The 17262-nt window shown below is 43.3% G+C and overlaps 1 protein-coding gene across 5 annotated transcripts in view; it reads right to left on the bottom strand.

Annotated features, from left to right (window-relative positions):
* SHLD1 (shieldin complex subunit 1) overlaps positions 1 to 17262 on the bottom strand; it is a 104779-nt gene that overhangs the window by 62801 nt on the left and 24716 nt on the right. The window contains exon 3 of one of the 5 annotated variants that reach the window (XR_010110982.1): positions 17137 to 17258. The exons of the other annotated variants lie outside the window; for them this stretch is intronic. The gene's annotated coding sequence lies outside the window, so the exon portion shown is untranslated. The remainder of the gene's footprint in view (positions 1 to 17136; positions 17259 to 17262) is intronic. 5 annotated transcript variants of the gene reach the window in all.

Below are 17262 nucleotides of genomic sequence, written 5' to 3'. Positions count from 1 at the left end.
TATGATTTGACTAAACATACAATTTTACATGCCCATCACTGTCACAGATACTATAATACAGTGTCTAGTAAGTAAGTAGGGACAGTGTGCTGGGACTGGGACTATATGGGACTTCACACATATTATTCTTCTTCTTTTTTGAGATGGAGTCTAGCTCTGTCACTCAGACTGGAGTGCAGTGGTATGTTCATAGCTCACTTGCAGCCTTGACCTCCAGGACTCAAGCAATCCTCCCACCTCTGCCTCTTGAGTAGCTGGGACTACAGGCACTCGTCACCATGCCCAGCTTATTTTGTTTATATTTTGTAGAGATGGGGTCTCACTATGTTGCCCAGGCTGATCTTGAACTCCAGAGCTCAAGCCATCCTCCTACCTCAGGCTCCCAAAGTGTTGGGATTACAGGCATGAGCCACTGTGCCCAGTCCACACACATTATTCTTAATCCTCACAAGAGTATAAAATGTAAGCATACTAATCACTCCCTTGCTCCCCTCTCCCTCTTTCCTTTCCTAATTCCTTTCCTTCCCCCTTTTGTTTTTCCTTATTTTATCAAGAAGAGTAGTTTTAAATTTTTAAAATCACAGCATCCATTGTTAGATGAATAAAGCTTCCTATCATTACTTTGGAGCAAAAGATAGAATCCAGAGCTCTGGGTCTGTTTTTCTTCCAATTCTTCCTAATATGCTGAGAGATATGCAATAATACTTCTCATTTTCCTGGCTAGTTACAAACAACTTCAGCTTCTCACGCCTGTTGAAGGTTGAGTTAATATTTGAAAAGTGATATGCCGATTTACAGTCTAAAACTTTAGACTGTAAAACTGCAGCCAATTATCCTTTAACTCACCTCTCCACCTTTTTTTTTTTTTTCTGAGACAGGGTCTTGTCCTGTTGTCCAGGCTGGAGTGCAGTGGTGCAATTATGGCTCACTGCAACCTCCGCCTCTTGGGCTCAAGCAATCCTTCCACCTCAGCCTCTAGAGTAGCTGGCACTATATGCGCATGCCACTCTGCCTGGCTGATTTTTTGTATTTTTTTGTAGAGATGGGGTTTCTCCATGTTGCCCAGGCTGGTCTCAAACTCCTAGACTCAAGTGATCCACCCGCCTTAGCCTCCCAAAGAGCTGGAATTACAGGCATGAGCCACTGCGCCCGGCCTCATCTCCCCCTTTCTAACTCACGCTGAAAATGTTTCAAATTCAAATTTAGGGAATTAGCTATGGGTTTTAAAAAAGAGATAAAGCAATGGAAAACCATAGGGTGCCTTTCATATAGACCACAAAAGAAAAAACTCTACAGGGGCAACTCAAATCATAGTTTAGCAATTATCTGTTTCTTATTATGATTTTTCTATGCCTTTTTATAGTAATATATTAATAACATTAATAACTATGACCAATAGTTCAATTAAAAAAATACTTTAGATAATTTTGAGAGTGCTCACAGTAAGAAAACTCTGAGGTCTTGTAATAAACAGCTATAAAAATGTTTCCTCTAAGATCTGATTAAAATTTGGATTATTGCTCTTTTGCTTTGGTAAATGTATAACAACATTCTAATTTCTATTCCTTAATAATGATTTCTAGCACCACCCAGAATGTAATAGCTTCAACAGCTAATCTTTACATAGAGAATTCTGACGTGGAGAAATAAGTAGATATCTGCTGTTCCGGAATAGATGATATTTTCTTTCTTTCTTTTTTTTTTTTTTTTTTTTTTGAGACAGAGTCTCGCTCTGTTGCCCAGGCTGGAGTGCAGTGGTGCGATCTCGGCTCACTGCAAGCTCTGCCTCCCGGGTTCCGGGTTCATGCCATTCTCCTGCCTCAGCCTCCCAAGCAGCTGGGACTACAGGTGCCCGCCACCAAACCCGGCTAATTTTTTTTTTGTATTTTTAGTAGAGACGGGGTTTCACCGTGTTAGCCAGGATGGTCTCGATCTCCTGACCTCGTGATCCACCTGCCTCGGCCTCCCAAAGTGCTGGGATTACAGGCATGAGCCACCACACCCGGCCAATAGATATTTTTTGTAATGAGTTTGTTCATTTCTATTTGTTCTGTGTAGTTATGAAACTTATACAGCCTGATTTTTTTTTTTTTTTTTTTGCGAGACCAGAGTCTTGCTCTGTCACCCAGGCTGGAGTGCAGTGGCATGATCTCAGCTCACTGCAACCTCTGCCTCCCGGGTTCAAGCAATTCTCCTGCCTCAGCCTCCCAAGTAGCTGGGATTACAGGCACGTGCCACCACATCCAGCTAATTTTTTGTATTTTTAGTACAGAGGGGGGTTTTGCCATATTGGCCAGGCTAGTCTTGAACTCCTGACTTCAAGTGATCTGCCCACCTTGGCTTCCCAAAATGCTGGGATTACAGGGATTAGCCACCATGCCCAGCCTATACAGCCTGATTTTATCACTTTGGTTTTGCGTGTGTGTGTGTGTGTGTGTTTTGTTTTGTTTTGTTTTTGTTTTTTTTTGAGACAGAGTCTCACTCTATCCCTCAGGCTGAAGTACAGTGGTGTGATCTCGGCTTACTGCAACCTCTGCTTCCTGGGTTCAAGTGATTCTTGTGCCTCAGCCCCCCGAGTAGCTGGGATTACAGGTGTGTGCCACCACGCCTGGCTAATTTTTGAATTTTTAGTAGAGACAGAGTTTCACCATGTTGGCCAGGCTGGTCCCAAACTCTTGACCTCAGATGATCTGCCCACCTTGGTCTCCCAAAGTGCTGGGATTACAGGTGTGAGCCACCAAGCTTGGCCATCACTTTGTTTACATATGTAAACAAATACGTTTACATATCTTATTTTCCCAACTAGACCATCAACTCCATGAGCACAGGAATCCTGTGTTCTCACTGATTTATATCACCCTCAATCTGTAGCACGGTACAGAGAAAACAATTTTTAAAATGGTCTCATTCATTTCACTGATTAGATGTCTAATAAACATAGTATCTAATACAGTCTCACAAACATGGCTTTGCTTAAAGACACCCCAGATTAACAGGGATCCTTCATCATAAGATTATTTGTAGAATACAACATAGGAACACCTTTCAAATACAAATCAAAGCACTTTGCAAATAAGAAGGCATCTGTTGACAAATATACGTGACACTCACAATGAAGAGATTATATAAGAACAGGATGCAATAATTTGCCTAAAATTATATCCAAAGTTAGCAGAAAATATATATTTTCATAGCAAATGCTAAGAAGTAATTCTATAGATACTTTTGGTCAGTGTTAATCCAAATAACTTCTCTGTAAGGGGCCTGTCCCAGGAAAAGTCACTTTTTTGCCTCATACTGAGCAACATAAAGAAGTGGAAGTCTTAGACTCCTGAAAGGAACTCAAGAAAGAAGTGAATCCAGAAACCAACCCCAGTAGCACCACTAGTTGTAACAGCAGTGGTGGTAATGACAGCTAGCCTTTGCTAAGTCTACTCAGCTCCAGGTGTCTCACTCAATCCTCATGACAACCTATGAAGCAGAGAGTGTTATTGTGCTCATCTTATAGATGAGGAAACTAAGAAAGAGTGAAGTGCAGTCACTTGCTCAAGGTCAGAAAGCTAGCAGGTTTAGCTAGCTATAGAATCAAGGTCAAAACTCAGACCAGTCAGGCTCCAAAACAAACAAACAATCAGAAAATGCAGAACGTGATTTTTTTTTTTTAAGTGAGGGGAACATCTAAAACCAGAGAGAAAGGGGCCTGGCGTGGTGGCTCAGGCCTGTAATCCCAGCACTTTGGGAGGCTGATGTGGGCAGATCACCTGAAGTCAGGAGTTCAAGACCAGCCTGGCCAACATGGTGAAACCCTGTCTCTACTGAAAATACAAAAAAATTAGCCAGGCATGGTGGCATGTGCTTATAATCCCATCTACTCAGGAGGATGAGGCAGGAGAATCACTTGAACCAGGGACGAAGGTTGAAGTGAGCCGAGATCGTGTCACTGCACTCCAGCCTGGGCAACAAAAGTGAAAGAAAAAAAAAATACCAGAGAGAAAGGAATACAATGATTAAATAAATAACATTGAGACAACTGGCTTCCATTTGGAAAACAATAGAGCTATCATCTTGTTTCATACTTTACCCTAAAATAAAGACTTCAAAGTTGAAAATTAAACTTTTAAAAATACTAAGAAATGGAGGTGCCTATTTATATAATCTTGGAAAGCAAGAATGGTTTTCCTAATTTTATGCTAAAGCAGAAGCATTGATTGATAAGCTTGACTATATAGGAATCTAAAATCTCTATACATCAAAAAAAACCCACAACGTGAGCCACTGTGCCTGGCCTAATGTGGAATTTTAAAAGGCAAGTTGCAGAACAGCATGTTTTAGTTACAGGTTTTTTGTTGTTAAAATCTCTACATAAACAAATGTACTAAAATACATAAATTTACATGCACATATTTATCCACACTAAAATATATTTATAGGTACATCAAAAAAGAATACATACAGACCTCCAAATAGCAAAAACAATTCCGAGGAAAAAAAAGTGGGAGGACCCACACTTCCTGATTTCAAAACATAGCTACAGTAATCAAAACAGTGTGGCACTGTCATAAAGACAGACATACGGACCAATGGAACAGGACAAAGACCCAGAAATAAACCCTTACGTATATGCTCAAATGATCTTTGACGAGGGTGCCAAGACTACTCAATAGGGAAAAGAAGGTCTCTCCAACAAATGGTGAGGGGAAAACTGCATATCCACATGCAAAAGAACAAAGTCGAGGCCAGGCGTGGTGGCTCACGCCTGTAATCTCAGCAGTTTGGGAGGCCGAGGTGGGCAGATCACTTGACATCGGGAGTTCGAGACCAGCCTGGCCAACATGGTGAAACCCCGTCTCTACTAAAAATACAAAAAATCAGCCAGGCATATTGGCACACGCCTGTAATCCCAGCTACTCGGGAGGCTGAGGCACATGAATCTCTTGAACCCAGGAGCCAGAGGCTACAGTAAGCCAGGATCATGCCACTGGACTCCAGCCTGGGCAACAGACCAAGACTCTTTTTCTTTTTTTTTAAAAAAGAAAAGGGCAGATCACCTGAGGTCAGGAGTTCGAGACCAGCCTGGCCAACATGGTGAAACTCTGTCTCTACTAAAAATTCAAAAATTAGCCAGGCGTGGTGGCACACACCTGTAATCCCAGCTATGTGGGGGACTGAGGCACAAGAATCACTTGAACCCAGGAAGCAGAGGTTGCAGTAAGCCGAGATCACACCACTGTACTTCAGCCTGAGGGATAGAGTGAGACTTTGTCTCAAAAAAACAAAAACAAACAAACAAACAAAAAGATAAAAAGAACAAACTCAAAACCTTATCTTACACAATATACAAAAATTAATTCAAAAATGGATTAAAGACCTAAACATAAGCCCTAAAACTATAAAACTCCTAGAAGAAAGCACAGAGGAAAAGCTTCATGACATTAGACTTGGCAATGATTTCTTAGACATGACACCGAAAGTACAGGAAACAAAAGCAAAAATGGACAAACTCAAAAACTTTTGCACATCAAAGGACACAATCAACAGAGTGAAAAGGCCATCTATAAAAAGGAAGAAAATATTTGCAAATCACATATCTGATAAGAAGTTAGTATCTAGAATACATAAAGAACTCCTAAAACTCAATAACAAAAAAAATCAACCCAATTTTAAAAATAGGCAAAGGATTTCAATAGATGCTTCTTCAAAGATGGTATGCAAATGGCCAATAAATATGTGGAAAATATGTTCAATGTTACCAATCATCAGAAAAGTGCAAGTCAAAACCAGAGTGAGATATCACCTCACACCCATTAGCATGGTCACTATCAAAAAAGTAGAAAATAACAAGTGTTGTTGGCAAGGATGTGGAGAAACTGAATTGTGTATTGACCTGTAAAAGTGAATTGCATTTTTTTTTGAGAGTCGAGTTTTGAGAGTTCTTTACATATTGTAGAAACTAGTTCTTTGTCAGGTATGGGATTTGCAAATATTTTCTCCCAGTCTGTGGCCTGTCTTTTCATTCTCTTCACATGGGCTTTCACAAAGCAAAGGTTTTTAATTTTTATGAGGTCCAATTTATCAATGTTTGGCTATATTTTTCAGTTCTATCATTTATATCATTTCCTTTTTTTTTTTTTTTGAGACAGGGTCTTGCTTTGTGGTCCACGCTGGAGTGCAGTGGTGCAATTACGGCTCACTGCAGCCTCGACCTCCAGGACAATAGCGACCCTCCCAGCTCAGTTCCTGAAGTAGCTGGGACTACATGAGTGCCCCATCACACCCAGCTAATTTTTGTATTTTTTGTAGAGATGAGGTTTCGCCATGTTACCCAGACTGGTCTTGAACTCCTGGGCTCAAGCGATCTACTGCCTCAGCCTCCCAGAGTGCTAGGATTACAGGTGGAAGCCACTGCGCCCAGCTGACTTGCTTCTTTTTATAACTTTTATTTATTTGCTAAGATTTTCTGTTTTTTCATTGTTTCAAGAGAACTTATAATTGATTGTTCAGGCATTTTTATAATGGCTGCTTTAAAATGCTTGTCAAATAAGGTATTTCTCTGTTGCTCAAGATGGAGTATAGTGGCACAATCACAGCCCACTGCAGCTTTGAACTCCTGGGCTCAGGTGATCCTCTTGCCTCAGCCTCCCAAGTAGCTAGGACTAAAAGTGCGTGCCACCCTGCCTGGCAAATTTTTTTATTTTTTGTAGAGACAGGGTCTTACTATATCATCCGACGTGGTCTCAAACTCCTGGCCTCAAGTGATCCACCTGCCTCAGCCTCCCAAAGTGCTGGGAGTACAGGCGTGAGCCACTGCGCTCAGCCGTGACTGTCTTTTTTCATTCAAGTCATAATTTTTTGGTTCTTGGTATGACAAGTGATCTTTAGTTGTATCTAAACATTTTGTCTATTACATTTAGAGAATTTTGGTCCTACTGAAATCCTTTATTTTGGCCAGGTGTGGTGGCTCACACCTGTAATCCCAGCACTTTGGGAGGCCAAGGTGGGTGGATCACCTGAGGTCAGGAGTTCAAGACCAGCCTGGCCAACACGGTGAAACCCCGTCTCTACTAAAAATACAAAAAAATAGCCGGGCACGGAGGCAGGTGCCTGTAATCCCAGCTTCTCAGGAGGCTGAGGCGGGAGAATAGCTTGAACCCAGGGTGCGGAGTTTGCAGTGAGCCGAGATAGCGCCATTGCACTCCAGCCTCGGTGACAGAGTGAGACTCCAACTCAAAAAAAAAAAAAAAAAAAGAAATCCTTTATGTTAGCATGCAGGTCCTGGCCTACTTTTGTGATTGTGGTTTCAATGAAAGTTTAATTTTCAGTGCTTTTGCTGCTTTTTTTGATCTGTTTGATTTATCTGGAACTGCTGAGTTTCCACAGGCCCCTGCTAGTGCTGCCTGAAGGAATGGAAGATGTTTTCCCAGGCCTCATCCTCAGAGTATGGGAATCTCTAGGGGAGGAAGGAAGTTTCAGGCTCCCTGGGAGGAAGAAGGTCCCTGGGTTGGGCTGTCTGATGTAGTGGGATCCCCTCTGCCAGTGCCCCCCAGCTCCCCAGTGAATGTAGGCAGGGGAGGGAGGCTCTGGCCCAGGGGAACAAAGAGGCTTCCCAGGCCAGATCATTTGTTGAACTGGCAGAATCCTCCCACATGTGCATGCTTGCCACAGAGCTCTCACTCAGCAGGGGAAGGAAGTCCTAGGCCCTCTGAAGGTGAGCACTTCCTCTGGCTACTTAGTGGCCTCCTATTAATCTCCCCCTCCCCGGGGCTGGGCTTTCCTGGTCATGTTGGATAGATAACCTGTCAGTCCTGGGGAGAAGGCCCCGGGCCACCTTCTTGTTGCTAGGTTGCAGGTTAGGATGCATCGGGTCTGGGTCACCTTCTTCAGTTGGGCAGGAGGACAGAAGACACTCGGACACCATATTGTTCCTCCAGTCCTGGGGCCCCAAACCAATTCACCTTCTTACTAAATCTCCAAGTTCTCTTTTGGTTGCCTCTTGCATTTCCAGGGTTCATAGTTGCTTAGCAGGGAAGAACAAGGAGAAATAGTTCCATGCCATCTTATTAGATTACAAGTTCCAAACGTTTTTTTTTTTTCAATTTTGTGATTACCTTTTTTTTTTTTTTTTTTTTTTAGATCAAGTTTTGCTCTTGTCACCCAGGCTGGAGTGCAATGGCACAATCTCAGCTCACTGCAACCTCTGCCTCCTGGGTTCAAGCGATTCTCCTGCCTCAGCCTCCCTAGTAGCTGGGATTACAGGTGCCCACCACCATGCCCAGCTAATTTTTGTATCTTTAGTAGAGACAGGGTTTCACCATGTTGGCCAGGCTGGTCTCAAACTCTTGACCTTAGGTGATCTGCCCACCTTGGCCTCCCAAAGTGTTGGGATTACAGGTGTGAGCCACTGCAACTGGCCAATTACCCTTTAATGGTACCATAATTTCATCACAAAAGTAAAATTTAAATCCTTTGGTCTTATCTTTGCCAAAAAAAAAAGCACAACTTTTATTGGCAAATGTATAAAGAAAAATCAGACATCACTTTTTCTTTTCTTTTTTCTTTCTTTCTTTCTTTCTTTCTTTTTTTTTTTTTTGAGACAGTCTCACTCTGTCTCCCAGGCTGGAGTGCAGTGGCTCGATCTCAGCTCACTGCAACCTTCTGGGTTCAAGTGAATCTCATGCCTCAGCCTCCCAAGTAGCTGGGATTACAGGTGCGTGCCACTATGCCCAGATAATTTTTTGTATTTTTAGTAGAGACAGGGTTTTTACCATGTTGGCCAATCTGGTCTCGATCTCCTGATCTCAAGTGATCCACCTGCCTCAGCCTCCCAAAGTGCTGGGATTACAGGCATGAGCCACTGAGCCCAGCAAAAAAATTAGACATCACTATTCATGTGTGTATTCTAGCCTGAAATCAACCCAGCTGGATAAATGAAAAAAGATTTCAAATTACATAATTCATGTGCAGTGAATATAACTAACAGTGGTGACCTTAAGAGAAATTACCTCCTTGGATTTCAGTTGAGTAAAATAATCTCTGAGAACTTTTAATTCTACCTCGAGTAGGCACAGAACTCTGCAAAGAATAAATGAGAAAGGTTTAACACACATCTGGTACGTTTTAAATTCTTTTTCTCAGTAAGGCTCAGGAAAGTGTAACAAGTAGCCACCAGAGGGCAGTAGACTCAAACACTGTCTGATAGCAAGAAATCGCCAGGCACCACCTCCAGGCCTAGGCTCAGAGCAGCTCTCTGCGTATTATTGGCTGAAAACATGCAATATTATTTTAACCAATTTTTCCTCAAACTCTACTTCTAAAATGGTGTTAGTCTGAGGGTCACTTCCTCATCTTATTTATACTGCATTTTACAATCCCTAATATTTTCCAATTTGTAAAAGAAAATTCTGGACAAAACAACAACTACTGAATATATTATGAAGAAGTGGGGGTATACCTCTGTTTTTTTGTTTTTTACAATTTATTTAAATTTGCCCCTCAATTGTATTATTTTTAAGAAGGAAAAAACCTCACATACTTAAAATATGGAATACAGTTGTCTTAAGAAAATAGCTTTGAAAGCAATTTAGGGGTATCCTTAAAGCCATAATTGCATACATGGTTATTACAGAAATATTTGCTAAAAAAGAAACAACTCCACTAGGAACATGCTTTCTTCATGATGGGGAAATGTAGGAATAATATTCTATTCTCAGTAGCATTACATCTCCTTACAGCTGTTCATTTCTCTACTTGTTTTCTTTTCAAGGAAAAAAAGCCAGGGGCTTTTGAGAGAGACTAGTTGACTTTCTAGTCAAGAGTTAAACAAATCTGCAGGGCTTATGTAATAATATATGCTTTTAACTTAGAAATGTTATATTATCCTACACAGATCACACAGAGCTTTAAATTTTATGATAATTTTACAAATGGATGAGCAGGGCACTGTGATCAATACTTGATCTCCATTTTTAAACCTTATCAAGTTTCACTTATATGTGTTTTTCATTTATTCATTCACCAGCCTTTACTGAGCACCTACCATGTGCCAGGAACTGACTGACCCTTATTCCCTACTCACACCAGGCTCTAGGTGTAGCAGGCAGAAGCTGCAGGCATTGTGTGATTAGGCCAGGCAGTGGGCAAAACATGAACCTGGTCAGTCAAACATGGGGGACCCAGGAATTAACATAAAAGCCTTTATCCTTAAAAGTTATGTTCTAATAAGCTGGGTTTTTGTAACTTCAAGCATGTTACCAAAAGCCAACTATCAAAAACTCCAGGGAGCTAAAAGGTTGGCCAAGGGCAGCCACTCAGCAGACAAACAGCAACTTCAAGGGCAAAGAGCCAAGAATAAGAAGAGTTCTGGCACCAGATGAGAAAATTTCTTCTGGGTAGAAAAAGTGATCAAGGGCTTCATTGATTCCAGCAAAGGGAGTTAAAATTCCTGACTTGTTTTCTTCCCTGGGTTTTCACATAAGAAGTTGGATCCTACCTGGTATGAGAAATTTAACTGAGAAGGCAATGCCTTTGTGGGGACCAAGGCCCTTGGCCCCCTGGAGGGTTGTTGAAAATCACTGACATGAGGCAGATTGATTGATGGGAGAAAGGCATACAAATTTATTTAATGTGTATACACTGAAGCCTTCAGAATGCGAACCCAAAGATACAGGGGAAATTGTCCATTTTATGCTTAGGTTCAATAAACTATGGACTTTGTTGTAGAAATAAGACCTTCATATTTCTACAACAGCAGAAATAGCAGTGTGGTCAGGAGGCACACATGAGAGGATCCTGCCAATTCAACAAATGATCTGGCTTGAGAAGCCTTTTTGTCTTCCTGGGCCAGAGATTCCCCTTCCCTGCCCATATTCACTGGGGCAGATGGGAGGCACTGGCAAAGGGGAATCAAAGTGTAGAAATATGATTGAACAAAAAAGGTAAAATCTAATGTTAATAGATTCAGTGGGGAGCCCAGCAAGGCCTGTCTGTCTAGATTCTTCTTGGCCTCTCTGAGCAGCGCTCCTTCCTTCGGGGCATGGGACAGGACCTTCTCTGAAATGGGGGTCTTATCACCTACAGTCAAACAAGGTAGGTCAGATAATTTTTCTTTTTCTTTTTTTTTTTTTTAATTTAAAAGAGATGAGGTCTGATTCTGTCACTCAGGTTAAAGTGCAGTGGCATGACTGTAGCTTACTGTAGCCCCAACCTCCTGGGCTCAAGCCTCCTAAGTACCTGGGACTGTAGGTGCATGCTACCATGCCCAGTTAATTTATTTTATTTGTAGAGGCGAGGTCTTGCTATGTTGGCCAGGCTGGTCTCGAACTCCTGGCTTCAAGCGAACCTCCTGTCTCGGCTTCCTAAAGTGCTGGGATCACAAGGGTGAGCCACTGCACCCAGCCAGATAATTTCTTTATGGCCAAGTTTTACCCAGAAAGGCAGAGGGAAAATTAGAGTAATATTTTTAGGTTCTATGGCTGGTTTGGAGAAAGGGGGTTCTGGTTTCTATGACCCACCTTGGAGAAGAGGGATTCTAGCTTCTATGGCTGGCCTTGGGTGGAGAATGAGACTCAGACAAGAGGGCAGACAAAGGTCAAAGGAAAACTTTTGCTTCTGAGGCTGCTGCACAGACCTTCATTTTGGGGTACTGCTTTCTGAGCCCCAACACCTTCTCTCCAATTAGTGCACAAGTAGTTCAAGCTTCTTCCACAACAGGAAGATGGGAGAAATGGAAAGGAGAGCTCAGTGAAGAGTGGACACAATGCTGGTCCAGTGGACCAGAGTCACAGTCACCCTGACAGGGTACCAATATCGGCTTAAAGATACTGACTTAGTAGAAAGATGCTAGCTCAGACTTAAAGAAGTAACTGCAACTATTTAAAGCTTCTTTTTTTTTTTTTTTTTTGGAGACGGAGTCTCACTCTGTTACCCAGGCTGGAGTGCAGTGGCACGATCTCGGCTCACTGCAACCTCTGTCTCCCGGGTTCAAGCAATTCTCCTGTCTCAGCCTCCCGAGTAGCTGAGACTACAGGCGTGCACCACCATGCCCAGCTAATTTTTGTATTTTTAGTAGAGACAGGGTTTCACTGTGTTGGCCAGGCTGGTCTCGAACTCCTGACCTCAGGTGATCCGCCCACTTTGGCCTCCCAAAGTGCTGGGATTACAGGCGTGAGACATCGTGCCTGGCCTAAAGCTTAATTCTTAATGCATAGTATGTAATCATACCTAGATGTCTGCATTTCTTTAAAGGTTTGCCTTTGCAGTCAACCTGACCCAGGTTTGAGTCTCAGATTTCCACCAGTCTGTGGGTAACATTAATATGAAACGAGCCTCTCTAAAACTCTGTTTCCTCATGAGTAACAAGGAGATCATAATAGGATTTACTTCTTGGGTGTGGCTATGAGAATCAAAAGAACAACGTGTGTGAAATGCATAGCACAGTGCCTGAAATGTAAGTGCACAACAAATGGAAAAACCAGCCATCTTTTGGTCTTCCCTTGTGTATAGCCTTTATCTTATAAATACATAACAATGAATGAAACTAGTGACGGTGTCTGTTTGAAATGGGGGTCTTATGGCCTACAGTCTTTGGGATTGACTATTGTAATCAAGTTGTTTCCTTGTATTTTTAAGAAGATACAGCTGAGTAAAAAGTCAGATGAATGTTTACCTGAAGAAGCCCTTGAGGGGAGCTATCAGGCCAGAACATGAGGTCACACTGCCGTGCACCTGGACTCGGCAGATAAGTGCCCCGGAGGTGTGGCTTGAGACAGTAACATGGCCAGTTTTTCAACTCATTTGGGATTTCTTTTTAAAACTGTGACTGCAGGCAAAGTACACAGAAGTAAATAAGCCTCTTCCCCCATAGCACGTGCCCTTGAAACTTAAGAGTGAGGAACAACGAGAGATGTCACAGGTGGCAAATAACATTCTTGAGCTTTTAAAAATAATTCTGGGCCGGGCGCGGTGGCTCACGCCTGTAATCCCAGCACTTTGGGAGGCTGAGGCGGGCGGATCACAAGGTCAGGCGATCGAGACCAACCTGGCTAACACGGTGAAACCCCGTCTCTACTAAAAATATAAAAAATTAGTCGGGCATGGTGGCGGGCGCCTGTAGTCTCAGCTACTCGGGAGGCTGAGGCAGGAGAATGGCGTGAACCCGGGAGGCGGAGCTTGCAGTGAGCCGAGATCACGCCACTGCACTCCAGCCTGGGCGACAGAGGAGACTCCATCTCAAAAATAAAATAAAAAAAATTAAAAATAAATAAATAAGTAAAATAATTCTATTATTATCCTCTCCAATGACTATTTAATGTGACACATAATTTAGCAGTACATATCGAAAGTTATAGAGAACTATACTTTTTTAGTTTTAAAGAAGGGATAGAGAAGTTACAGTTAGTCTGCACAGAGGGTCACCCAGAAAATAGGAGTTGCCAGGTTACTACATGGCCTTGGGTGATTTTCTTCATTATCCTGGGATTCAACTTCCCCATGTGGAAAATGAGAGGATTAGCTGGGCTCTGTGGTTTTTTCTTTTTTTTTTTTTTAAGACAGTCTCACTTTGTCGCCCAGGCTGGAGTGCCCGTGGCGCCATCTCGGCTCACTGCAACCTCCGCCTCCCGGGTTCAAGCAATTCTCCTGCCTCAGCCTCCTGAGTAGCTGGAATTACAGGCTCACACCACCAACCTGGCTAATTTTTGTATTTTTAGTAGAGACAGCGTTTTGCCATGTTGACCAGGCTGGTCTCAAACTCCTGGCCTCAAGTGATCCACCAGCCTCGGCCTCCCAAAGTGCTGGGATTACAGGCGTGAGCCACCGCACCCGGCCGCTTAGTGGTTTTCGAACTCCTCCTGGTCCTGGCACCCTTTCTTTGGATGAATGCCTGCCTGGATGCATAAGGTAGAGCATCCAGGGCCCCACAAGCTCATGACCCCCACTCAATCTCAAACTTGTAGTTCCTAAAGAGCTGTGAGGAACCACCAGCTCAGAGACTGTAACCTTCTCTAACTCTGTGAGCCTTAGTCATATACGCTTATGGTTTATCCTTCACGCCTCAGGCCATACAATTAAAATTCACTGCTGCCTTCTAACAGCAGCATGCAAAGAGCTCAAAATCCGATTTTGGAGCTGAAAATCCAGTCTAGATAGCTGAATCTGCATAACTCAATCTAGGAGGCTGGGCATGGTGGCTCTCGCCTATAATCCCAGCACTTTGGGAGGCCAAGGTAGGTGGATCAACTGAGGTCAGGGGTTTGAGACCAGCCTGGCCAACATGGTGAAACCTTGTCTCTACTAAAAATACAAAAATTAGCCAGGTGTGGTGGCGGGCTCCTGTAGTCCCAGCTACTCGGGAGGCTGAGGCAGGAGAATCCTTGAAACTGGGAGGCGGAGGTCGCAGTGAGCCGAGATCTTGCCACTGCACTCCAGCCTGGGTGATGGAGTGAGACTCTGTCTCAAAACAACAACGACAACAACAAAAACCCCAAATCTAGGAAGAGGCAACAAAAGCAGAGAAGCACTGCCACACAGAATACCCAGACCTTCCAAATAAAGCCCATCTACTTGGTATCTGATAAAATGTACCCAATTGTGTCCTCAGTTATTTCTCAGAGAATTGGTTCAATAACCATTGTTCCCTTCTTTCCTTTCCTCTCCGTACTCTCTGTATCTCAGGTTCAGTCTAGTGACTGGGTATTAGCCACTAGGTTGGATATCACTTAACGCAACTATAAAATGTCTTTAGCATTTTATGTATATATCTAAAATATACCCTGACTCCTATTTTAAAACTACAGCAACACATCAAGAATTTGACAACTAGTATATAAATTTTATTTTGAGTTTTTTTATCTAAGAGCTTATAATTCATTCCTTTTGGAAATAAAATTTTATAGAATTCCAAAGAAATATGAATTATAGAGAGGAAGACAACAAACTTTTTTTTACTCTTAAATACTAAATTCCTTGGATGAAATGCCTAAATACACAAGTTACAAAATGGGCTTTGAAGAGTGGGATGTTGACAGATTCCCAGAATAAGACTAAAGGTGCATTAAATCACTATTTACTTTAAACTTATAACTGCCTGCCAGCTATGGCCTTTAATCATCAAAGACTTATTGTGTTTAACATTCAATTTGCTGTCTACATGCAACCAATTTCCCCGACACTGCTCTTAGGCAGAAGTTCAAGTTTGAGGAAAGGGCTGATATTTCCTACATCTGTATTGTTAATGTCTAACAACGACTTCAGAGAAACTCCTTGTCCTATATCACAAAGTACCTTGGATGCTCTCCAGGACAAAGGTTCCAGAGGGCGCAGGTGAGATACGCCACACGAGCTACCCAGAGTTTATCAAGCTCCAGCAGTACATGTGGGACTGGGCCTTCGGGTGACCTTTGTGATCTTGCTTTTGAGAGGTTTAACCAAGATCATCTGTTTCTTAACTCAGCTCTTCCATTCTGTATACTCTGTGCTTCCCTTGAGCCAAGCAGCAAATGAGAAAGAAAACAAGTATCTAACAGGCAGGGTGTTCAAGTCCAGCAGCAAGTCTGTACCCAGGACTAATTAATGGATTCAATTCAGCCATCTCTGGAGTGGACTGGAGTTGACCAGGGAGGAGGAGGCACATTCCAGAGAGGGGAACAATGCAGCTAAGACATTAACAGTTGGCTCAGCCTAAAAGCAAGCCTGACAGGACTGGCAGGCCTGTGTTAATGTGCAGTTGGTCAGCAGCAGGGGCCTCTATTCAGCTCGTGTGCACCTGTACAGTTGTGCCGGTTGTTGAAATATTGCAATACTGCTGTATTGGTTATTAAATATTTTGAACAAATATTCCAGGCAGCAGATTACACAGAGTCCCGAAAACAAGGCAGAGGAGCTTTTTGATTGGAGCTGGAAGGAAAGAAGTAGTGTAAGATTGGCCGGGTGTGGTAGCTCACACCTGTAATCCGAACACTTCGGGAGGCCAAGGTGGACAGGTGACTTGAGGTCAGGAGTTCAAGACCAGCCTGGCCAACATGGTGAAACCCTGTCTCTACTAAAAATACAAAAAAATAGCTGGGCAGGGTGGTGGGTGCCTGTAATCCCAGCTACTCAGGAGGCTGAGGCAGGAGAATTGCTTTAACCAGGGAGGTGGAGGTTGCAGTGAGCCGAGATTGTGCCACTGCACTCAGCCTGGGCAACAGAGTGAGACTCTGTCTTGAAAAGGAAAAAAAAAAGTGATAATGTTTGTGAAATATTTAGCATGGAGCCTGACAGTATAAAACCTGACAGGTAGTAAATGCTCAATAAATGGGAGTGATCACTATTAATGTGCCCTAAAACACTGCAGTGTGGAGTGTGCAGAGAGCAATGATCACACCCAGAGCCTTCCATGGGGTAGGATGAGTAAACCAATGTGAATGTTTTTTTTTTTTATGTTTACTTATTTATTATTATTATTATTTTTGAGTCGGAGTCTTGCTCTGTTGCCGGGGCTGGAGTGCAATGGTACGGTCTTGGCTCACTACAATCTCCACCTCCTGGGTTCAAGTGATTCTCCTGCCTCAGCCCCCCGAGTATCTGGGATTACAGGCACCTGCCACCACGCCCGGCTAATTTTTGTATTTTTATTAGAGACAGGGTTTTACCATGTTGGCCAGGCTGGTCTAGAACCCCTGACCTCAGGTGATGCACCTGCCTCGGCCTCCCAAAGTGCTGGGATTACAGGCATGAGCCACTGTGCCCAGCTAGAGGTAATTAAGTTTTGAGGGTGGAAGCCTCATGATGGCATTAGTGCCCTTATAAGAGACATGAGAAAGAGGCTCTCTCTCTAGGCCATATGAGGACACAGGAAGACGGTGGCTGTCTACAAATCAAGAACAGGGACAGCACCAGACACCAAATCTGCTGGCACCTTGACCTTAGACTTTCCAGCCTCTGGAGCTGTGAGAAGCCACCCAGTGTATGGTATTTGTGATAAAAGCCTGAGCTGGCTGGGCGCAGTGGCTCACGCCTGTAATCCCAGAGCAGTGGCTCACGCCTGGGATGACCACAGCGGGTGGATCACTTGAGGTCAGGAGTTCAAGACCAGCGTGGCCAACATGGTGAACCCCGTCTCTACTAAAAACACAAAAATTAGCCAGCTGTGGTTGCGCTCACCTGTAATTCCAGCTACTTGGGAGGCTGAGACAGGAGAATCACTTGAACCTGGGAGGCGGAGGTTGCAGTGAGCCGAGATCACGCCACTGTGCTCTAGCCTGGGTGACAGAGCGAGACTCCATCTCA

Source organism: Pan paniscus, chromosome 21 (assembly GCF_029289425.2).
Source record: "Pan paniscus chromosome 21, NHGRI_mPanPan1-v2.0_pri, whole genome shotgun sequence".
Classification (NCBI taxonomy): domain Eukaryota; kingdom Metazoa; phylum Chordata; class Mammalia; order Primates; family Hominidae; genus Pan; species Pan paniscus.
Note: the sequence above shows the minus strand (reverse complement) of the source record. Positions and strands in the feature narration are given on the sequence as shown.